Raw genomic sequence first — 24,886 nt, 5'->3', positions numbered from 1 at the left:
ATTAATTAGGTTGCCAACCTCAATGAATTTTGTGAGTTCAACACAATCTACTATGTATGACCAACGCAAGTATCACTGCAAGACTGAGACTACCACTAGTTTTGGAACCTACAGTCATGGCAAAAGTATTGACACCCCTGCAATTCTGTCAGATAATACTCATTTTCTTCTTGAAAATGATTGCAAACAAAAATTCTTTGGTATTATTATCTTCATTTAATTTGTCTTAAATGAAAAAACACAAAAGAGAATGAGGCAAAAAGCAAAACATTGATCATTTCACACAAAACTCCAAAAATGGGCCAGACAAAAGTATTGGCACCCTCGGCCTAATACTTGGTTGCACAACCTTTAGCCAAAATAACTGCGACCAACCACTTCCGGTAACCATCAATGAGTTTCTTACAATGCTCTGCTGGAATTTTAGACCATTCTTCTTTGGCAAACTGCTCCAGGTCCCTGATATTTGAAGGGTGCCTTCTCCAAACTGCCATTTTTAGATCTCTCCACAGGTGTTCTATGGGATTCACGTCTGGACTCATTGCTGGCCACCTTAGAAGTCTCCAGTGCTTTCTCTCAAACCATTTTCTATTGCTTTTTTAAGTGTGTTTTAGGTCATTGTCCTGCTGGAAGACCAATGACCTCTGAGGGAGACCCAGCTTTCTCACACTGGGCCCTACATTATGCTGCAAAATTTGTTGGTAGTCTTCAGACTTCATAATGCCATGCACACGGTCAAGCAGTCCAGTGCCAGAGGCAGCAAAGCAACCCCAAAACATCAGGGAACCTCCGCCATGTTTGACTGTAGGGACCGTGTTCTTTTCTTTGAATGCCTCTTTTTTTTCCTGTAAACTCTATGTTGATGCCTTTGCCCCAAAAGCTCTACTTTTGTCTCATCTGACCAGAGAACATTCTTCCAAAACGTTTTAGGCTTTTTAGGTACGTTTTGGCAAACTCCAGCCTGGCTTTTTTATGTCTCCGGGTAAGAAGTGGGGTTTTACTGGGTCTCCTACCATACAGTCCCTTTTCCTTCAGACGCCGACGGATAGTACGGGTTGACACTGCTGTACCCTCGGACTGCAGGGCAGCTTGAACTTTGTTTGGATGTTAGTTGAGGTTCTTTATCCAACATCCGCACAATCTTGCGTTGAAATCTCTTGTCAATATTTATTTTCCGTCCACATCTAGGGAGGTTAGCCACAGTGCCATGGGCTTTAAACTTCTTGATGACACTGCGCACGGTAGACACAGGAACATTCAGGTCTTTGGAGATGGACTTGTAACCTTGAGATTGCTCATGCTTCCTCACAATTTGGTTTCTCAAGTCCTCAGACAGTTCTTTGGTCTTCTTTCTTTTCTCCATGCTCAATGTGGTACACACAAGGACACAGGATAGAGGTTGAGTCAACTTTAATCCATGTCAACTGGCTGCAAGTGTGATTTAGTTATTGCCAACACCTGTTAGGTGCCACAGGTAAGTTACAGGTGCTGTTAATTACACAAATTAGAGAAGCATCACATGATTTTTCGAACGGTGCCAATACTTTTGTCCACCCCCTTTTTTATGTTTGGTGTGGAATTATATCCAATTTGGCTTTAGGACAATTCTTTTTGTGTTTTTTCATTTAAGACAAATTAAATGAAGATAATAATAACAAAGAATTTGTGTTTGCAATCATTTTCAGGAAGAAAATGAGTATTATCTGACAGAATTGCAGGGGTGTCAATACTTTTGGCCATGACTGTATCTTAGGAAAACTCACAAGAAACATCAGTAGAATTTATTTTGAGAAGTGAAGGTAATCTAACGTTTTGTATCCACTGATTATTTTTTTATTGAAGGGGTAAATGCCCTTTAAAACTTTGAAGTGAGCCTCAACCCTATAACACCTTCTCTTCCCTCTGTGCTTGACAATAATACCGAGAACATTAACAGAATAAAAATTCAACTATTTTCTCCCCTTTTTTCTGCATTTATGTCTATGCCGCCTCATTGCATGTAAATCATTTGCTCAAGGTGGATGAAGGGCATGGGGCGATCAAAGCCTTCTACGGTGAATGAAAGATAGCCACATTAATGCAGAATACTATGAGGCCATATGCAAAAATAATTTCATTTTTTTCAGGATAAAATATTAAAATGTGGTGATAAGGTGAAGACTGTGCACAGCTTATATGTCTGTAGTTAAGTGGGAGTCCACGTAATCTGTTTTGCAATGCTAAACAGTTAGGATTTTACTCCACCTGAGAGCTGGCGGCAGAGAGCGCACATAAAGCAATGTGACAGCAAACTAAAAGTGTAATATTGCAAACATTTCTTACTGGAATATCATGACAATTTAATGGCGGTCCCTTTACATCTAGTTTACAGATTCAATGCACCAAAGCTTTTCAGCTTATCATACCATCAAACCCCTTAGCCACTGCTGCCAATGTTGGACATCTTAAAGGGAATCTGCCAAAAACAGAGGCTGGAACAAGGCTTCACTGCACCTAATACAGGAGGTCATTTCTAATGGAAGAAAACTGATTCCAATTAGTAAAGGGATGGATCTATTGTCTTATACCATCAGGTGAAGCTAACATTGCCCTCTAGTTCTTCTGTGAATTTGTACAGATACCCAAAGACATTCAGAAAAAATAAAAGGTTCCTGTAAAGGGAATCTGGCACGTTTCATGCTTCTCAAACCAAGAACAGCATGAACTAGAGACTGGTCCTCTTTACAAACATGTATGTTTCATGATGCAATGAAAAATATATAAATGAAGCTGATCCCTGCTGGCTTCTCCCCTCCCTTTTTCTTTCCACTACCTTCTCCCCGCCAGCTTCTCCCTGCCGGCTTCTCTCCTTTGGCATCTCCCCACCTGCTTCTCCCCACCTGCTTCTCCCCGCCAGCTTCTCTCCTTTGGCATCTCCCCACCTGCTTCTCCCCACCTGCTTCTCCCCGCCAGCTTCTCCCCGACGGCTTCTCCCCACCAGCTTCTCCCCAACTGCTTCTCCCCACCAGCTTCTCCCCGCTGGTTTCTCTCCACCTTCTTCTCCCCACCTGCTTCATCTCACTGGCTTCTCTTCACTGACTTCTCCCTGTTGGTTTCTCCCTACCTGCTTCTCCCCACTTGCTTCTCCCCACTGGCTTCTCCCCACTGGCTTCTCCCTTCCTGCTTTTCCCAGCTGACTTCTCCCCACCATCTTCTCTCTGCTGGCTTATCCCCGCCTGCTTCTCCCCACTGGCTTCTCCCTGTTGCTTCTTCCCGCTGGTTTCGCCCTGCCTGCTAAGCTACACAGGCAGGTCTCTTGCTATAAAAGTATAAGGAGAGACTTGTCAGGCTAGCTAGGATGGCCAGGAGAAGCTGTCGGCAGGTACCAGATTTTTGGACTAGTCACCTTGTCCCCAGCCAAATGTTTTTTCTTTGTGATGCCGAATGTTTCAGAGTAAAACAGACACGTGTGTAATAAGGAAGATGATGTTGTAACTCCCTGCAACATCTCACAAGCACAATGGCAAATGACGTTCTATCAACATGGCAAATTACTTTAATTACAAAAATATGATGTTATAAGCCTGACTTCCTCCAATTGTCTTCTCTTTAAAGGGAACCTGTCACCCCGAAAATCGTGGGTGAGGTAAGCCCACCGGCATCAGGGGCTTATCTACAGCATTCTGTAATGCTGTAGATAAGCCCCCGATGTTACCTGAAAGAGGAGAAAAAGACGTTAGATTATACTCACCCAGGGGCGGTCCCGGTGCTGGTCCGGTCGGATGGGCGTCTCTGGTCCGCTGCGGCGCCTCCCATCTTCATTCCAAGACGTCCTCTTCTGATCTTCAGCCACGGCTCTGGCGCAGGCGTACTTTGTCTGTCTACTTTGAGGGCAGAACAAAGTACTGCAGTGCGCGGGCGCTGGAAAGATCAGAGAGGCCTGGCGCCTGCGCACTGCAGTACTTTGCTCTGCCCTCAACAGGGCAGACAAAGTACGCCTGCGCCGGAGCCGTGGCTGAAGATCAGAAGAGGACGTCTTGGAATGAAGATGGGAGGCGCCGCAGCGGACCAGAGACGCCCATCCGACCGGACCAGCAGCGGGACCGCCCCTGGGTGAGTATAATATAACGTCTTTTTCTCATCTTTCAGGTAACATCGGGGGCTTATCTACAGCACTACAGAATGCTGTAGATAAGCCCCTGATGCCGGTGGGCTTACCTCACGCACGATTTTCGGGGTGACAGGTTCCTTTTAACTTGCTGCCCACTGTCTGAAATGTATTATGCTTTGCTTATATAGTGCCACCATATTCCACAGCGCTTTACAGACATTATGATCACTCACAATCTAAATTCTCTATCAGTATGTCTTTGGAGTATAGGAAATAAGAAGAAGAAACCCACAAAAATCACCAGAACATACAAACTCCTTGTAGATGTTGTCTTGGTCACTTATCAGCACAGACATACCGCGCTGGATTACAGGAGGTAAAGGCAGATCTTTGTACGCTCCTGCTCTTATCTCTATCAAAATATAAAAATATATACAAGGCTAATGGAGAGGCTAGCTTCTGAAGCAGGCACCCCATTATCTGTGTGGGCCCCTGATGAGGGCACAATTCATAACTGGGAATTAAGGGCAAGTCTTTTTCAGCTAAGAGCATATGAGTTATGCCAGTCTCTGTCCAAATAACACTGATGCGTCCACCAAAACTTAATTTACCACGATTTGTGACATAAAATCACCCCTTTTAGGCTGCCGTCACACTAGCAGTATTTGGTCAGTATTTTCGATCAGTATTTGTAAGCCAAAACCAGGAGTGGAACAAATAAAGGAAAAGTATAATAGAAACATATGCACCACTTTTGCATTTATCACCCACTCCTGGTTTTGGCTTACAAATACTGATGTTAGATACTGACAAAATACTGCTAGTGTGACGGCAGCCTAAATGTGACACTGGTGTAGCTTTATTTGTCATCGGTACCCATGGTTCCCAAACACAAACGACTTTGAAAGTGATAAGAAATGGGTATGACCCAAGGTGTGGTTCTTCTTACAACTACTTCTATATCTGTTAAGGCACAAACTAATTAGATAACATTATCTGCCATAGCTTTTATCACTTCTGATGTGCCGCACGTCTAAGGTGTGAAAAGGGAAAAACACTTGTGTTAACAAAACTTCAATGATACTAACATTCTGGTGAAGGACAAGCTAGAAGAAAAAAAAAAAAAAAAATATATATATATATATATATACATATTCATAGAGTGAATACATTTTCACATCTTCACCCTGTATAGAACATTGAATGAAGCACTTATATACATATAGGAATCAGAATATTGCCACGTACAGGCAGTATATGATGTCTTAAGTTTCAGTGGCTTAGTGGTTAGCACTGTTTCTTTGCAGCATTAGGGTCCTGGGTTCCATCAAGGACAATATCTGTAAGGAGTTTGTATGTTCTCCCCGTGTTTGTGTGGGTGTCCTCCCATCCTCCCACACTCCAAAGACATAATGAGAGGGAATTTAGATTGTGAGCCGCAATAGGAACAGAGAAAATGATGTCGGTACTGTGCTGTGAAATATGATGGCGCTATGTAAGCAAGCATCTATATATATATAATTGTCTAAGGGGTACTTCCCTCTGTCTGTCTGTCCGTAATGGAAATCCCGCGTCGCTGATTAGTCTCGCCAGCTGCCTGTGCTGGCTGCCGCGACCAATCAGCGACGGGCACAGTCAGGCCGAGAATTAGTCCCTCCCTACTTCTGTCCAGTCAGTGCCCGGCGCCCGCTCCATACTCCCGTCCAGTCACCGCTCACACAGGGTTAATGCCAGCGTTAACGGACCGCGTTATGACGCGGGTAACGCACTCCGTTAACGCTGCTATTAACCCTGTGTGTCCCCAACTTTTCACTATTGATGCCTATGCGACATCAATAGTAAAAAGATCTAATGTTAAAAATAATAAAAAACCAAAAAACCTGGTATTCTCACCTTCCGTCATCCGACGGCCTGCCGCCAGCTTCCGTTCCCAGAGATGCATTGCAAAATTACCCAGAAGACTTAGCGGTCTACTCAGCCCACGGACAACAGAGGGATGACAAGTGCTGCTGTTTCTCGGTGCCTACGTTGGAGAAGACGACCCTTCAAGCAAGTCCTCATCATACTGATTAGTGTTCTTTTCTCAAGAAATCTTGCTTACTTCTGTTACACTGTTTGACTCCCATATTTTTGCACTGTTTTATTGCTAGTTATATTCCATTGCTTCTTCCCTGCGAGGAGAACCTGATTCCTGTTATTAAACCCCTCAATTGTTGGTCTGTCTGTTCCGTGATGTCATACTCAGTACCTGCATACTATTACAGCTGGACAGGTGTCCTGGAAGCTGAACTGCTGAACTGGCTGCTGGACTTGTGTCCTGGAAACTGAACTACTCACCTGGCTGCTGGACTAGTGTCCTGGCTGCTGGACTACTGACCTGGCTGCTGGACAAGTGCCCTGCCTGCTGGACTACTGACCTGGCTGCTGGACAAGTGCCCTGCCTGCTGGACTACTGACCTGGCTGCTGGTCTACTGACCTGGCTGCTGGACTAGTGTCCTGGCTGCTGGACTACTGACCTGGCTGCTGGACTAGTGTCCTGGCTGCTGGACTACTGACCTGGCTGCTGGACTAGTGTCCTGGAAACTGAACTACTGACCTGGCTGCTGTGTAAGGAGGTGAAGCATAAGAAGAGTCCGGGGGCGGTTACCTTCTCGGCTCTGTGCTTGGAACCATTGAGCTGTGCTACAGGTTCCCCAGGGGACAGACTTAGAGACTGGGACAGGAAGGAAGCCAGGCAGGGAGCGGGAAAGGCACACGTGCAAGGAACAGAGCAGCGTGAGCAGCGGTCAGAGCAGGGTGCAGCTGCGCTCCGGGAGAGAGAGCTCCCGGTCAGAGGACGAATACAGGGAGATTGCCCAGAAAGACTGCATCTTGTGAGTACATGAAAGCGGACTCTGCTGTGACTGGAGAGGGGCGCTTTGAGACCCGCGTAGAGACATTGGCCCGTGTAGAGACTGCGACCCCCTCGTACCCGCGGTATCAGTACAGAGACTGTGACCCCTGGTACCCACGGTATCAGTGCAGAGCCCCTGATTCCTGGTGAGAGACTTAACAATGCAGAGCCCCTGATTCCTGGTGAGAGACTTAATAATAGACTGACCATCGTTTTCCCGGGATAGGCTGTGCTGTAAAAGCTAAAGACTCAGAGCCTGTGCACATCACATTAACTCCCGAAACCCCAGGCAGCGGGCTCCTAGAGACTACTCAGCCCACGGACAACAGAGGGATGACAAGTGCTGCTGTTTCTCGGTGCCTACGTTGGAGAAGACGACCCTTCAAGCAAGTCGTCATCATACTGATTAGTGTCCTTTTCTCAAGAAATCCTGCTTACTTCTGTTACACTGTTTGACTCCCATATTTTTGCACTGTTTTATTGCTAGTTATATTCCATTGCTTCTTCCCTGCGAGGAGAGCCTGATTCCTGTTATTAAACCCTTCAACTGTTGGTCTGTCTGTTCCGTGGTGTCATACTCAGTACCTGCATACTATTACAGCTGGACTGGTGTCCTGGAAGCTGAACTGCTGAACTGGCTGCTGGACTTGTGTCCTGGAAACTGAACTACTCACCTGGCTGCTGGACTAGTGTCCTGGCTGCTGGACTACTGACCTGGCTGCTGGACAAGTGCCCTGCCTGCTGGACTACTGACCTGGCTGCTGGTCTACTGACCTGGCTGCTGGACTAGTGTCCTGGCTGCTGGACTACTGACCTGGCTGCTGGACTAGTGTCCTGGCTGCTGGACTACTGACCTGGCTGCTGGACTAGTGTCCTGACTACTGGAATACTGACCTGGCTGCTGGGCTAGTGTCCTGGCTGCTGGTCTACTGACCTGGCTGCTGGACTAGTGTCCTGGAAGCTGAACTGCTGACCTGGCTGCTGGACTACTGACCTGGCTACTGGACTACTGACCTGGCTGCTGGACTAATGTCCTGGAAACTGAACTACTGACCTGGCTGCTGGACTAGTGTCCTGGCTGCTGAACTACTGACCTGGCTGCTGGACTACTGACCTGGCTGCTGGACTAGTGTCCTGAAAACTGAACTACTGACCTGGCTGCTGGATTTGTGTCCTGGAAACTGAACTACTGTCCTGGCTGCTGGACTACTGAACTGGCTACTGGACTAGTGTCCTGGAAACTGAACTACTGACCTAGCTGCTGGACTTGTGTCCTGGCTGTTGAACTATTGACCTGGCTGCTGAAGTAGTGTACCTGCTGCTGGACTACTGGCCTGGCTGCTGGACTAGTGTCCTGGAAACTCAACTACTGACCAGGCTGCTGGACTTGTGTCCTGTCTGCTGGACTACTAAACTGGCTGCTGGACTAGTGTCCGGGCTGCTGGTCTACTGACCTGGCTGCTGGGCTACTGACCTGGCTGCTGGACTAGTGTCCTGGCTGCTGGACTACTGAACAGGCTGCTGACCTACTGACCTGGCTGCTGGACTAGTGTCCTGGCTGCTGGTCTACTGACCTTGCTGCTGGACTACTGACCTGGCTGCTGGAATAGTGTTCTGGTTGCTGGACTACTGACCTGGCTGCTGGACTAGTGTCCTGGCTGCTGGACTACTTACCTGGCTGCTGGACTAGTGTCCTGGAAACTGATGCAGCGCCCCAGAGACCTGGTCGTTGCAGTATAGCGCTCTGCCACTAAGGGGAGCAGCGGTACGTCTGATGGCACTAAAGAGTTATCCTGACCAGGCATCACCAGAACACATTACACTTCACACTCCGGCCAGGGAGCAAAAGGCTTTATTTATTGGGCCACTCCTCACACTGGTAAAACTAGGGGCTGGGGAGGAAGTTAGTCAGAAGCTGACTGGGTTGGAACCAGGCAACATCCCGTGGCAGGGGGTGTTGCAGGGAGAAGACACAGGGGGGTCCCTGTCAGGCGTGGGAACCTGGCAGGCGCTTAGCGAACATAACAGAACGTAACGGAACCGCGCCTGCACATCTTGCGGCGGTATCCTAAGAGAGAGACAAGAGGGGAAGAATATTGTGGAACAGTGTAAACGAGATCAGCACAAAGGAGAGCCAGTAAGAGTCGTGCCGAGAGAGTAAGGCAACATCTTACTGAGGCGCGTAGTCGGTGGCCGGATCACCGTAGGAGTAACTGACTTCAGGCCTTACTTCAAATTCCGCTGGTCAGTTGATTATAGGTTGGCTGTCTACCCTTTACACCTACAAAGACATAGGGGGCAACATTGGTAGAGGGGCGTCTCTAGGGTCCCGGAAGACCTCCAAGCCTTCCCGTCAAACGGGTGGCGTCCTAGCCATAACATATCTGGGGGACGTTAGAAACTAGCAACATCTGGAACCAAAGAACGAGAGAGAGAGAGAGAGAGAGCTGTAGAGAACGAACGAACGAGAACAGCAGTTGTGAGGACTATTCCGAGTGATCAGCAGGGTAGGACTACAACATACAGGCACTATTGGTAGGCAACGATTTCCATCTGCGAGGGAAACTGGATGTGCCCATCGGACCGGCCGGTCTCTGAGAGCCCGGTTGAACGTACTCTGGATTGAGGATCCTGAAGCCTTCAGTAAAGAGGTAAAGAGACTGCAACCTTGTGTCCTCGTTATTGACTGCGCCTTACACCATCACCATCCGCCTTACTGGGAAGCCCTGAGGACATACTTCACCTGTGGGAAGGTATACCATCCAGCTGCCATTCCATCACCCCAGTGGACCCCACAGCAGCGTCGGTCACCCTGACCGAACACCACAGGTGGCGTCACGAACCATTGACAGACTGTACAAATCCCTTTACTGGCCGCCCCTTAGCAGGGTCACGGACTGGGTCTAGCCACCGTGACAGCCTCAGAACCGAACCAGAGAGGCCCGGTACCGAGAACCCGTGGCCCTGTGTCTGGGGGCGCTCCACTGAACTACTGACCTGGCTGCTGGACTTGTGTCCTGGGAACTGAACTACTCACCTGGCTGCTGGACTAGTGTCCTGGCTGCTGGACTACTGACCTGGCTGCTGGACAAGTGCCCTGCCTGCTGGACTACTGACCTGGCTGCTGGTCTACTGACCTGGCTGCTGGACTAGTGTCCAGGCTGCTGGACTACTGACCTGGCTGCTGGACTAGTGTCCTGGCTACTGGACTACTGACCTGGCTGCTGGGCTAGTGTCATGGCTGCTGGTCTACTGACCTGGCTACTGGACTACTGACCTGGCTGCTGGACTAGCGTCCTGGAAACTGAACTGCTGACCTGGCTGCTGGACTACTGACCTGGTTGCAGAACTACTGACCTGGCTGCTGGACTAATGTCCTGGAAACTGAACTACTGACTTGGCTGCTGGACTAGTGTCCTGGCTGCTGAACTACTGACCTGGCTACTGGAGTAGTGTACTGGTTGCTGGACTACTGGCCTGGCTGCTGGACTGGTGTCCTGGCTGCTGGACTAGTGTCCTGGCTGCTGGACTACTAAACTGGCTGCTGGACTAGTGTCCTGGCTGCTGGTCTACTGACCAGGCTGCTGAACTACTGACCTGGCTGCTGGACTAGTGTCCTGGCTGCTGGTCTACTGACCTGGCTGCTGGACTACTACTACTGACCTGGCTGCTGGACTAGTGTTCTGGCTGCTGGACTACTGACCTGGCTGCTGGACTAGTGTCCTGGAAACTGAACTACTGACCTGGCTGCTGGACTAGTGTCCTCGCTGCTGGACTACTCACCTGGCTGCTGGACTAGTGTCCTGAAAACTGAACTACTGACCTGGCTGCTGGATTTGTGTCCTGGAAACTGAACTACTGACCTGGCTGCTGGACTAGTGTCCTGGCTGCTGGACTACTGACCTGGCTGCTGGACTAGTGTCCTGGAAACTGAACTGCTGACCTGGCTGCTGGACTACTGACCTGGCTGCTGGACTAGTGTCCTGGCTCCTGGTCTACTGACCTGGCTGCTGGACTACTACTGACCTGGCTGCTGGACTAGTGTTCTGGCTGCTGGACTACTGACCTGGCTGCTGGACTAGTGTCCTGGAAACTGAACTACTGACTTGGCTGCTGGACTAGTGTCCTCGCTGCTGGACTACTCACCTGGCTGCTGGACTAGTGTCCTGAAAACTGACCTGGCTGCTGGATTTGTGTCCTGGAAACTGAACTACTGACTTGGCTGCTGGACTAGTGTCCTGGCTGCTGGACTACTGACCTGGCTGCTGGACTAGTGTCCTGGAAACTGAACTGCTGACCTGGCTGCGGAACTACTGACCTGGCTGCTGGACTAGTGTCCTGGAAACTGAACTACTGACCTGGCTGCTGGACATGTGTCCTGGCTGCTGAACTACTGACCAGGCTGCTGGAGTAGTGTACTGGCTGCTGGACTACTGGCCTGGCTGCTTGACTAGTGTCCTGGCTGCTGGACTACTGACCTGGCTGCTGGACTAGTGTCCTGGCTGCTGGTCTACTGACCTGGCTGCTGGACTACTGACCTGGCTGCTGGACTAGTGTCCTGGCTGCTGGACTACTGACCTGGCTGCTGGACTAGGGTCCTGGCTGCTGGACTACTGACCTGGCTGCTGGACTAGTGTTCTGGCTGCTGGACTACTGACCTGGCTGCTGGACTAGTGTCCTGGAAACTGAACTACTGACCTGGCTGCTGGACTAGTGTCCTGGCTGCTGAACTACTGACCTGGCTGTTGGACTAGTGTCCTGGAAACTGAACTACTAACCTGGCTGCTAGACTAGTGTCCTGGCTGCTGGACTACTGACCTGGCTGCTGGACTTGAGTCCTGGAAACTGAACTACTGACCTGGCTGCTGGGCTAGTGTCCTGGCTTCTGGTCTACTGACCTGGTTGCTGGACTAGTGTCCTGGAAACTGAACTGCTGATCTGGCTGCTTGACCGCGTATGCCGAGTACGGTCTTTCTTACGTATGTAGCCTAACCACCAAACTACTGCCCACCGACCCACCTTTCCTTAAATAAAACATAACCACTTATTCTTTTTGGATATTTTGGCCACAGCGGCCAACTTTATTAACAAAATAACATAACATAAATACAACAGTATAAATTCGAGGGGAGGGTTCTTGGAGCTAAAAAGATCTGGCAAAAACCCCACAAGATAAGCTCGACCACCATATTACCCTCAGCCGTGAAAACCAGCTCGAGGGCACCGTACATCCCGTTCCGGGAAGAGAAAAAACCACCAACAGCTCCCAGGGTAAAAACCCCGTCCAGAGCCCATACCAAAATGCCAGATCCAACCCCAACAAATTTTAAATTAACTGTAATTATGCTCCAATTCCTTCCCCCAACCAATCAGCGTCAACTCCAAGAACCCCCACCCCCCCACTGCCATTGTGACAATACATGAATAAAATGCAAATAATGACCAAACACCCGCATACAAAGTGTAAACCCACAAATGTCCTCCTTTTTTTTTTTTTTTTTTTTTTTTATATATACAGTGGGGCAAAAAAGTATTTAGTCAGTCAGCAATAGTGCAAGTTCCACCACTTAAAAAGATGAGAGGCGTCTGTAATTTACATCATAGGTAGACCTCAACTATGGGAGACAAACTGAGAAAAAAAAATCCAGAAAATCACATTGTCTATTTTTTTATAATTTTTTTTGCATATTATGGTGGAAAATAAGTATTTGGTCAGAAACAATCAAGATTTCTGGCTCTCACAGACCTGTAACTTCTTCTTTAAGAGTCTCCTCTTTCCTCCACTCATTACCTGTAGTAATGGCACCTGTTTAAACTTGTTATCAGTATAAAAAGACACCTGTGCACACCCTCAAACAGTCTGACTCCAAACTCCACTATGGTGAAGACCAAAGAGCTGTCGAAGGACACCAGAAACAAAATTGTAGCCCTGCACCAGGCTGGGAAGACTGAATCTGCAATAGCCAACCAGCTTGGAGTGAAGAAATCAACAGTGGGAGCAATAATTAGGAAATGGAAGACATACAAGACCACTGATAATCTCCCTCGATCTGGGGCTCCACGCAAAATCCCACCCCGTGGGGTCAGAATGATCACAAGAACGGTGAGCAAAAGTCCCAGAACCACGCGGGGGGACCTAGTGAATGAACTGCAGAGAGCTGGGACCAATGTAACAAGGCCTACCATAAGTAACACACTACGCAACCATGGACTCAGATCCTGCAGTGCCAGACGTGTCCCACTGCTTAAGCCAGTACATGTCCGGGCCCGTCTGAAGTTTGCTAGAGAGCATTTGGATGATCCAGAGGAGTTTTGGGAGAATGTCCTATGGTCTGATGAAACCAAACTGGAAGTGTTTGGTAGAAACACAACTTGTCGTGTTTGGAGGAAAAAGAATACTGAGTTGCATCCATCAAACACCATACCTACTGTAAAGCATGGTGGTGGAAACATCATGCTTTGGGGCTGTTTCTCTGCAAAGGGGCCAGGACGACTGATCCGGGTACATGAAAGAATGAATGGGGCCATGTATCGTGAGATTTTGAGTGCAAACCTCCTTCCATCAGCAAGGGCATTGAAGATGAAACGTGGCTGGGTCTTTCAACATGACAATGATCCAAAGCACACCGCCAGGGCAACGAAGGAGTGGCTTCGTAAGAAGCATTTCAAGGTCCTGGAGTGGCCTAGCCAGTCTCGAGATCTCAACACTATAGAAATCCTTTGGAGGGAGTTGAAAGTCCGTGTTGCCAAGCGAAAAGCCAAAAACATCACTGCTCTAGAGGAGATCTGCATGGAGGAATGGGCCAACATACCAACAACAGTGTGTGGCAACCTTGTGAAGACTTACAGAAAACGTTTGACCTCTGTCATTGCCAACAAAGGATATATTACAAAGTATTGAGATGACCTTTTGTTTCTGACCAAATACTTATTTTCCACCATAATATGCAAATAAAATGTTAAAAAAACAGACAATGTGATTTTATGGATTTTTTTTTCTCAGTTTGTCTCCCATAGTTGAGGTCTACCTATGATGTAAATTACAGACGCCTCTCATCTTTTTAAGTGGTGGAACTTGCACTATTGCTGACTGACTAAATACTTTTTTGCCCCACTGTATATATAAATAACTTCCCTCGCCATATCCACATATAAACTCTGCCCCGCAATTCCCCCCCCTCAATAACAAAAACCCCCAAGCACACAACAACAAGGGAGGGTGGGTGGGTCTTCCTTCTCCTGGATTAAGGTAGGGAATGGCGGTTTTCCCGCACTTTCCCTACTACCTCCCCCTTCTAAACCCCTCCCCCCTTTCCATTCTCCTATCCCCAGCCGGAGCATTATTCAAAAAGACCGCCGGCTCAAAGCAGTCATGGGGGGCCTCCTCCCAGCTGCGCTTTGTTCCAGCCCCCATCTTGACCGCGTATGCCGAGTACGGTCTTTCTTACGTATGTAGCCTAACCACCAAACTACTGCCCACCGACCCACCTTTCCTTAAATAAAACATAACCACTTATTCTTTTTGGATATTTTGGCCACAGCGGCCAACTTTATTAACAAAATAACATAACATAAATACAACAGTATAAATTCGAGGGGAGGGTTCTTGGAGCTAAAAAGATCTGGCAAAAACCCCACAAGATAAGCTCGACCACCATATTACCCTCAGCCGTGAAAACCAGCTCGAGGGCACCGTACATCCCGTTCCGGGAAGAGAAAAAACCACCAACAGCTCCCAGGGTAAAAACCCCGTCCAGAGCCCATACCAAAATGCCAGATCCAACCCCAACAAATTTTAAATTAACTGTAATTATGCTCCAAATCCTTCCCCCAACCAATCAGCGTCAACTCCAAGAACCCCCACCCCCCCACCACACACGAACAGCCCTGACCACCTCAGGCTCGTGAGTGCCCCAATGCCACCAACGCCCGCTCAACTCCTTCTTGCAATGCTAAAGTCCACAAATCAATCCCAATCGCGTTCAAGTGAACTCCGTCTTCCAACCAGTAGTTACCAGTCCCTGCCTCCAATTCAAAATGTCTAACACTAATCCCCCCATTCCTGGAAACAAAACCCGCTATTGCCCTATTCAACTTGACCCTAGCCCTATTAATACCCTTCAACGATCTAGCCCCCCTCCACCGTTTTCTGGGCACAATATCTGACCACACTATCAACACCCCAGGAAATGATACCTGCAACCTCAATAAATCGAACCGTATGTCCCTAATCAATTCCCTGACAGGCCGCACACCCAAGTCATTCCCCCCCAAATGCACGATTAAAATGTCAGGTTGTCTATCTAACCGAACCGCCTTAGAAAATTCAGGAAGGGCCCTGCCCCACACCATCCCCCTATATCCCAACCACCGAATGACAACTTGACGCCTACTAAAGCCCAGTTGCCTACCGTCCGGCCTGACCTCGGCCCGCAGCGCCCCCCAATGAACGAACGAATGTCCGAAGATCCAGGCTAAGTAAGGGGACATACCTGCAACAAGATGCATGAAGAAAAAACACTGGGGTCAAATACAAAATCATAATCGCACCATTAAATTAATGACGGACGTAACTTAAGTAACGATTGGAAGTCCACCTGCCAATTGTACGAATGTCTTCCGCGCCCAAACCCAAACTATCAGCTTCTGATGCCGCCCCGATACGAAATGAATGCGACCCAAACATATCCGGAGAAAGACCCAACTCCTGCAAGCCCCTTCTTAACACTGCAATGAACTGAAAGCGTGACAAAAATGACCCCTCTGCGTGACATAACAAAGGGCCAGATCTGCCTGACCATAACTGCCAGTATGCTTCCAGACAACCTCTAGGACACATCAGAGACCCGTTAACCCTCCACAGCACGACACGTCTCCCTCTCCCAATTTGGTCAGTCTTTGAACGCCGAATCCAAAAAACAACACCCCCCGTCCAAACTTCCACATCCTCCGCCAATAAACCCCCGGCTCTAACTTTGGACGCAGACACCAGTTCCCCAACGCGCATGGCCCCAAAAAATGCTAATGAAAAGGCAAGGCGGAACAACGCCAATTCGAAACCCGAACCACAAATAATCTCCAAGACTCCACCCAACCGTTCTAAAAGGCTAAACGAAATGGGGCGGCGACGATCAATAGTGTGATTACCTCTCCTAAAACCCCTAAGTGCCTGTCTGACCAAAAATTGTTTTGTCACGTCCACCAACCCCTGCAACTTAAAAGCAAACGCCAATCCAGCAACAAATTTATTAACCTTCGAAACTGACCAACCTTCTTCGGCCGCCTTCCCGATCAAGAATAATACTGCCAACATCCTGTCTTCTTCAGACACCAACTGGCCCCACACCGACACCCAACTTTGCCATACCCGCCAAGATGCTTCATATGATGCCCATGTTTGGCTCGTCACAGACTCCTGAATCAACCGGCCCGCTCGTCCATAATCACGCTCCAGAGATGCAAAGGGCATTCCTCTCCCGAGATCTCCGCGTCCGGCGCTAATTCCCGAAAACGGTCCCACTGGAAACGAGACAATGCATCCGCTACTGAGTTTTGCACACCCGGCACATGCACCGCCGAAATACAAGCGTTCAGCTCCAAGCACTGAAAAACCAACTCCCTCACCAACTTAATCACCGGGGGAGATGAGGCCGACAAGCTGTTAATCACCGACACAACGCCCATGTTATCGCAATGAAAACGAATCCTTCTGTTAGCAAACATTTCCCCCCAAATGAAAACCGCTACCACAATAGGAAACAATTCCAACAGGACCAGGTTTTTTGTAAGGCCCAAGTCTCTCCACTGGCTTGGCCACCGTCCGGCACACCAACGACCACCACAATAGGCCCCGTAACCAGCCGAACCGGCTGCATCCGTGAATATCTCGCAATCAAAGTTTGTCAAGACCTCCTGCTGAATCAATGACCGCCCATTGTAATTGCCCAGGAAACGTTGCCACACTAGCAAGTCATCTTTGTGCTCTTTGTTCAGGCGAATAAAATGGTGCGGCTCCTTCACGCCTGCCGTCGCCACCGACAACCTGCGACAAAATATCCTGCCCATGGGCATGATCCGACATGCAAAATTCAATCTACCCAAAAGAGACTGCAACTCTTTCAAAGTCAACTTCCGCTTTCTTCTAGCCCTTTCAACCTCCTGCTGCAGAATGGCCAACTTATCCTCCGGCAACCGACACTCCATTTTTTCGGAGTCAATTAAAATTCCTAAAAAACTCAACGCCGTGCTGGGACCTTCTGTTTTATCTGCCGCTAATGGAACTCCAAAAAGCTCTGCGACCCAAAACATAGCCGTTAGCGTATTACGACACACTGCGGAATCAGGCGGCCCAATAAACAAAAATCATCCAAATAATGGATAACCAACTGAACTCCCGCCACGTCCCTAACCACCCACTCCAGAAACGTACTAAATGTCTCAAACAACGAACAAGAAATGGCGCAGCCCATTGGCAAACATCTGTCCAGATAGTAACCACCATTCCAAAAACAACCTAATAACGGAACACTGTCCGGATGCACCGGAAGCAAACGGAAGGCCGATTCAATATCCGTCTTTGCCAACAGCGCCCCCGGGCCATGCCTTCTCACCCACTGCACCGCTGCATCGAATGATGTATACTCCACAGAGCACAGCTCTTGGGCGATGCCATCATTTACCGACCGACCCTTTGGATACGACAAATGTTGAATCAGCCGAAACTTATTCGGCTCTTTCTTAGGCACCACCCCCAAAGGGGAAACCACCATACCCTCCGTCGGCGGGTTCGCAAACGGCCCCGACATCCTTCCCAACTCTACTTCTTTCCTAATTTTAACATCAACCACCTCGGCATGCAACATTGCCGACCGCAAATTCTTAATTGAAAAAGGAACCTCATGACTCGGAGGAGGAATCCTAAAACCATCCGCAAAGCCATTAAAAATAATACCTGCCTTCACCTGATCAGGGTACCTATTTAGAAAGGGGGCCATCTCGTGAAGCCTCACCGGGCTCTCCCCCTTGACCGGCACCCACAACTGGCTTTCCTTTTCCCTTCCTGAAACACTTTGAAGCCCCGTGTGAACTTCCGTTACAGTGGGAACACACATGTTTAAATTTACAGGTGCTACCGTATTTACACTGCCCGTCATTAAACTGCCAGCAGGTTCCAGATTTCTCCTTTGCTCCCTGTGCACCCTGACTACTGCTTCCGTGTCCCGCCTGCTGGCTGCCACCACCCCCGGACCCATGAAAGGACTGCCCATGTCTGGCTGGGGCCATAACCTTCAGCCAAAGGCCTATATCCTTCTGGTCCCACCTAATTTCTGGCCTAACCGCCTTTCTCTGTCTAAACTGTTCATCGTACCGCAGCCACGTTTGACCGCCGTATGTACGATGCGCCTCCCCAATTGAGTCTAGATAGCAAAACAAACCCGAGCAATTCTCGGGCGCCTTCTCCCCCACTACGCTCGCCAATATTGCGAATGCCTGTAACCAATTCACAAATGTCTGCGGAATTAAACGCCACCTCCGCTTTTCCTCCTCCTCCTTTTTGCTATCGTCTTTTTTCCCTTTATCCAAATTAAACTTCTCCAACGGGAGCAAGGAAAAAATTTCCACATACTCGTCTCTCCAAATCTTCTCCTTCACCTCCTTTTTTAAATGCGCTCCCAACGGCCCTTCAAAGCACACATAAACTTCCCCTTTTGCTCTGTCATCTAATTTTACCGAATCGCCTTTTTCCTTCTCTGTCTGAACCGAAACTGATACTCCTGCCGATGCTTCCTCCAATACTCGACTAGGGCTTACCAACCCACTTCCCGACGGGGGTGCCACCCCTCGCCCAGCCAGCCACGCCTCCACCGGCGATGCAGCAACCCCATTTGCCGACCCCCCTTCCAATCTACGCAAAATTTGCGACATACCCTGCAATAAGTCCTGCATGCCTGGCACCTCTGCCACAATCGGCCCACTCCTCTGCCGCTCCTCACACACCGCCACCTGACTTCCCCTAGCTTCCTGCAACCCGGCCCCTGCGGGCGACAAACCAGACGTAGAATCATACTCACAACGCTGCGCGGGTGCTGTGTCCCCGCCAGCCGGACCTCCGGATCCCTGTCGCTCCGATCTCCCTTGTCGATCACCTCTGGACTCCGACACCTCCTCACCGCGTCGATGCCCTGGGCCCGCGCCCCTGGCCTCCTCGTCACCAGGGGGGACCCGAGCGTGCTGGAACTGCTGCGCTGCTAGCCCTCTCTGCCCCAGGCCCGCGCCCCTGGCCTCCTCGTCACCAGGGGGGACCCGAGCGTGCTGTAGCTGCTGTACCGATCCACTCCTCCGTCCGCCGTCAGTATTCCCCGCCACCTCACCGTCCGATGGGCAACGGGTAAACGCTGCTCTATGTTCCGGAGATCTCCTGGGCGACCGCGACCGATCCCCGCGTTCCAACTCGGGCGAGCCCGCCCGGTCGTGTAACGATCTTCGCTCCCTAGCAGGCAGCTCGACACTGCTGCCTGCATCTCTCCCTCCGCTGCGCCGTTCCGTGTAGGCAGGACGTAGCAGATCTCCTGACCGCTGACCGTCCGCCGCCTGTGTACTCCTCGTGGACATCCCAGCAGGCACCCTGGGAGGCGATGGGCTGTGGGTGCCTGCCGCAGGCAAAGGGGCCGGATTCCTGGGTGTTGCTGCCGCTGCTCGTCCTGGCCGTGCTGCTCTTCCTGGACTTGCTGCTCCTCTTGCTGCTCCTCCTGGCTGTGTCCCCCTGCCTGGCTGGGCTGGTCTTCCTGGTGGCGCTGTTCTCCCTCGTCCTGCCGCCGCGCGCCCCCTGGGGGCTGTGGATCTGGTGGTGGCAGGAGAAGCGGGGACAGGGGAAGCGACGGCCGCTCTGCTCCTGGATGCTGGGACAGCTGATGGAGCCGGTGTAGCGGCGGCCGCACGCCCGCCGCTAGCTGTGGACCTGCCAGGAGCGGAGGAAGCTGCGGCCGCGCTCTGCCTGGATCGCGCAGGCCGCACTTCCGGTCCGACGCTCCCGGCGGCAGCGGCGGTGTCCTGGGTCTGCCGCCCGGCGCGCGCAGGCCGGGTGCATGGATTCCTGCCGGAGCGGGAGCGACCAGGGGGGGAAGCGCCGCTGGACTCACCGCCCGCAGGGTCCCTGGAGGGGCTCCGGAGCCTGCGCCTGCCACGCGCCGGGAGATCCGGAGATAGTCTCTCCGGGGGCCTGGTCCTCCTGCCCCGTGAGCTCTGCCCGGATCCTCCTGCGGCACCAATGATGGAGGCCAGCTGTGCCTCAAGCCAGCCCCCTCTTCTGGATCTGGCCATCTCTTGGAGCTGGGCCAGCATGGACTCCGCTGACGCCATCCTGCACTTCTTCCTTCTCCTGGATTAAGGTAGGGAATGGCGGTTTTCCCGCACTTTCCCTACTACCTCCCCCTTCTAAACCCCTCCCCCCTTTCCATTCTCCTATCCCCAGCCGGAGCATTATTCAAAAAGACCGCCGGCTCAAAGCAGTCATGGGGGGCCTCCTCCCAGCTGCGCTTTGTTCCAGCCCCCATCTGGAATACTGACCTGGCTACAGGACTACTGACCTGCCTGCTGGACTAGTGTCCTGGAAACTGAACTGCTGACCTGGCTGGTGGACTACTGACCTGGCTACTGGACTACTGACCTGCCTGCTGGACTAGTGTCCTGGAAACTGAACTACTGACTTGGCTGCTGGACTACTGACCTGGCTGCGGAACTACTGACCTGGCTGCTGGACTAGTGTCCTGGGAATTTATTCGCTCATCTCCACCAGGCAACATTTGCAGAACTGATGTATGGAGCACCCGGAACCTCATTAGTATTGCTGAGGACAAGCTGCTTTTGCACAAATACTATACATTGTGATTAGTCCTGATGAAGAGGTATGATCACCTCGAAACGCGTCGACAGATAAAGCCACATCTGGTCTCCTATTGTATTTTTGATCCTCTTCAGCGCGGGTTTCTTATCCACTTCCATTTCCACGTTTGTATAGTGTTTAGTGGATCTGCAGCAGCAGTCTTTATCCAAAAGCGAGCAAAGGGGTTGTGACTTTCAGAACTCCCCCAGGTGAGCAAATCCCATATTACTCTTTTCTTTTTAATCCAGATAAGACCCTATTGTGCTGTTTGTCCTTCTAGTTCTAATATAAGCAAGGTTTTAAAGTGATATTAATGTTATCATCATAGAACAGTTCAGAACATATGGATTACTGATAATATTATTCTACAACCCCCATTGGGCCTTGCAGCTAGTAACAGCCACAGGTTGGGGACCGCTGTATATGAACAACCAAGTAACAGGCAAGAAAAGCACCTTTCTCCTCAGCCATGCCAGCGAGGTAATAAGGAAGCGGCATATAAGGGTGGAATCGCTATTTATATGTTCTTTAAAGCAGCTCCAATGGCTGAATTTATCAATCTCATCTGATTTAATTTGTTTTCCACAAACTAAAAGATTTAGCATTATCCAATTAAGTCAATCAACATCTATTACCAAGCTGAATACATTACGTTATACACATTTACAGCTAATCAGGTTATGATTGAACAATCCAGGTCAAAGCCCAGGGTTTAAAGTAACATTTAGCCTAAAAATGAATGTTTAAATTAAACAGGATATATAGTCGCCCTCACTGATTGCTAATGAGCAGAATTTTCTGTATCATCCTAAAAGAATCAGGATTGTAAAAAATTCTCCAGAGAACAGAGATCAGTTCCATCTTCAGCTGGTGGCTGACCTGGGCTCTGCTTCCTTAGCCCAAGGGTAGGTCTTAGTGATCTTCTGTCCTACTGCAGACAGGTCTGTGGGGGAGGCTCCTGCTGCAGACAGGTCTGTGGGAGAGGCTCCTGCTGCAGACAGGTCGGTGGGGGGAGGCTCCTGCTGCAGACAGGTCTGTGGGGGGAGGCTCCTGCTGCAGACAGTTGTCTTATAGCTGCACAAAGGACAGTGAGGAGGTGGCCATGGCTGATATTTTGGGACATATAATGACAATTTATTCCCCTCTAAATAGGTCCTTTGTTTGGAATGAGCGTCTGGGAATATTCATATATTTTATTATCTATAGCATACTTTTGGGAATTTTTCTCCCCTGTATATACTCCCCTGACTCTCTTCCTTTCTCCGTGGCAGGTAGTTATTTATCAGCATTATATGCCCCTGAGATTCCTTTTCCACATCCCCATGTCCTCTGGCATCGCCTCTATATGGGCGGCCTCTTATTTAGCCTGAGGGCGCACGCGCACCCTCCTCCATATCTTGTGCAGCCGCACATAGCGCTCGTTTTGAGCGCTTATTTGTTTCTTTCCTTCTGCGCATGCGCAGACCTTCTAGCCTCTACTATGCCACTGCGGCTGCATCCCTGGCTCCCATCCCCATTTCCGGCCTCACCGGTGGCAATTGGAGACACCTGCAGACATCATTATGCTGACATATAAGGTGGACACCTCTGAACAGGTACTCACTTCCCTGACGAAGCCGCCCAGGAGCGGCGATACGCGTGGGATCCACCCACACCCTTTCTTTTTTCCCCCATTCCCTTTGAGCCCTGATCTGGAGCTGGAACCTGCACAACTGTACTCTGCATACCAGCAGGTTTATCTTATTGGGGGCGGCGGCACCTTTTTGGTGTTTTTTTCACCCAGGATATGCTGATTAGCACTTTATATATTTAGCCTACCTATTTCCTTTTGGGACTACTTACTTGCACCAACTACATACTTTATAGGTGCGGCTATTCCAGGGGGCAGCTTTATATCTCTCTGCCCACACTCCAACAGGGGTCTAATTTATTTATACATTCCCCCATATATACTCTTATGGGTTATGACTATTTTGAGCAGATTTGGGGACGCCCTTATCTTGTTCTTTAGGACTAGGGATTTGGTTATGGATATAATATGGTATATTTACCTTGTTATCTTCTAGGGATATGTTTATGGAATTGTTGATTATTATCTATATTTGACTATTTCTTTATCTATTGCAGTTCCATATATATATACATATAGAGGGCATTGTATATCTTCATATGTATAAGGGTGTATGGTCGTTGTTGTTTTTAATTGGTTTTATATTTTGTGTGTTTTTTGGTGTTCATATTAATAAAATTGGTATATTTTCTCATATTTTTGTAGCAGGTGTGCACATATTTATGCATGGGCTTTCCTCTTTTCTTTTTGTCCTAATTTTTTATGTATTTCTCAATTTTATTTGTAATATGGGATTTTTTTGTGCATTTTCTGTATTTAGCATTTTATTAATTATCTGTTAGGGGGTTTAGGGATTATTAATAACAGCCTTGCACAAACTCAACAGAGTTAAACAGAGTCAAACTTTGACACCAACAAAAAACTGTGTGGTCTGTTTATACCTCCATATGCCTCAGACCATGCAGAGACATAACAAGGTTTCTTCCATAGAATACTATAGGAATGTGAGAGAATAAAATATGGATGTTGTACTATTAGTAACATTGCTGCAAACATTACAGCACTGTGCCATATGGATGGATCTATGGTATCATACAAAAAGTCTTTAAAAAAGCCACAGGGACTCTGCCTGCCCTTGTACATGTTCCGTACATACATCTCCACCATATGCATAAGATCAGATGAACCAATAGGACTACTTATGTAAGCTCTCACTTAAAGACGACCTGTCACCAGACCAGTGGCATTTTTTTGCTCTCATTGGTGTAATCCAGTACCAGAAGCATTAACAATTCAATTTTATTAGGTCTATATTAAAAACAAAAAACTGGAATAAAATGCTTTTGCCTATGAGTAACATGTAAAGTACTGTAAGACCTATTTTGGTTAATTTTATTTCTGTTTTCAATGCTGACCTAATAAAATTGGATTTTTAATGGTTCCGAATTCCACCATTCCTTCCTCCAGTCTCCTTGTGGACACCGGTCCCGAAGATCCGTGCACTGGTCAATATCCTGAATCCATGGACATTTCATTGCTGTTAATGAGCTGGGTTTTCTTCTTTCACGTTAACATACAAATTCTTTGGTGAATATGGAAAAAAAAAGGAATTATTCAAGGGAGAAGCAAGAATAAATTGAGACCAAACCTGCCCATTTTTGACTTGAAGACAACAGCTCTTTAACTGATAAACCTTCAAGGGTATGAACTCCTTTTAGAACAATTTTGTTACTTAGCGCACCACCATAGAATTTTTTTTATTCCATTGGCAGAGTGGTATCAGTAATTTATGTTACCTGTCCCTAGAAAAATACTTACCAGCCGCCATCTTCTTCTATCCTTGACACCTTTCCAGTCATCTACTGCAGGTTGTGACCTGTCAGATTGCTCCAGTGTTTGCTGGGCTGACCGGAAGTCATTTCTCAATATAAGTCTATAGGAGCCAGAACGAGGCCAGACGAGGCTCTCATAGACTGACATTGAGAACTTGTGACCTTTAGCTATGATCAATCAGAAGCTGTAGTCACAACATGGCGGATCAGGACTGGAGCGGCACTGGGAAGAGCGGAAGATGGCAACTGGTAACTATTTCACTGGTCGTAGAGAACAAACAGTGATACCACTCCGGCAGTGAAATAAAACAATGGTTGTTGTCATCATGGCAAGACACTGTTTCAAACTGTAGGCTCTCCAAAGCTGCAAGCAGAGGCAGCTTTGTCTTTACAGCACTGGAGGAGCACAGGGACACTGAAGCTGTAAGGACAGCTTTAGAGCAGCGCTTGCAAGCTTTATAGCAAACAATTTGCATTCTTGAACTAATTGCCAAGGAGACGGGCTACTTCTGTCTACAACAGTGGCCGGTAACCTAGGCAGCAAGAAGTAAAGCATAGAATTGGAGAGGATTTTTAATAACACATAAATTGCAAAGTTACCTGTTGTTACAATCACTT

General features: G+C 48.8%; 1 protein-coding gene across 1 annotated transcript in view; it reads right to left on the bottom strand.

Annotated features, from left to right (window-relative positions):
• The window catches only part of EPHB1 (EPH receptor B1), a 417,321-nt gene that overhangs the window by 211,922 nt on the left and 180,513 nt on the right, over nt 1-24,886 (bottom strand). The gene's annotated exons all lie outside the window — the stretch shown is intronic.

The sequence above is a fragment of the Ranitomeya imitator genome, chromosome 5 (genome assembly GCF_032444005.1).
Source record: "Ranitomeya imitator isolate aRanImi1 chromosome 5, aRanImi1.pri, whole genome shotgun sequence".
In the NCBI taxonomy this organism is placed as follows: domain Eukaryota; kingdom Metazoa; phylum Chordata; class Amphibia; order Anura; family Dendrobatidae; genus Ranitomeya; species Ranitomeya imitator.
This window is presented reverse-complemented; position numbering and strand designations above follow the sequence as displayed.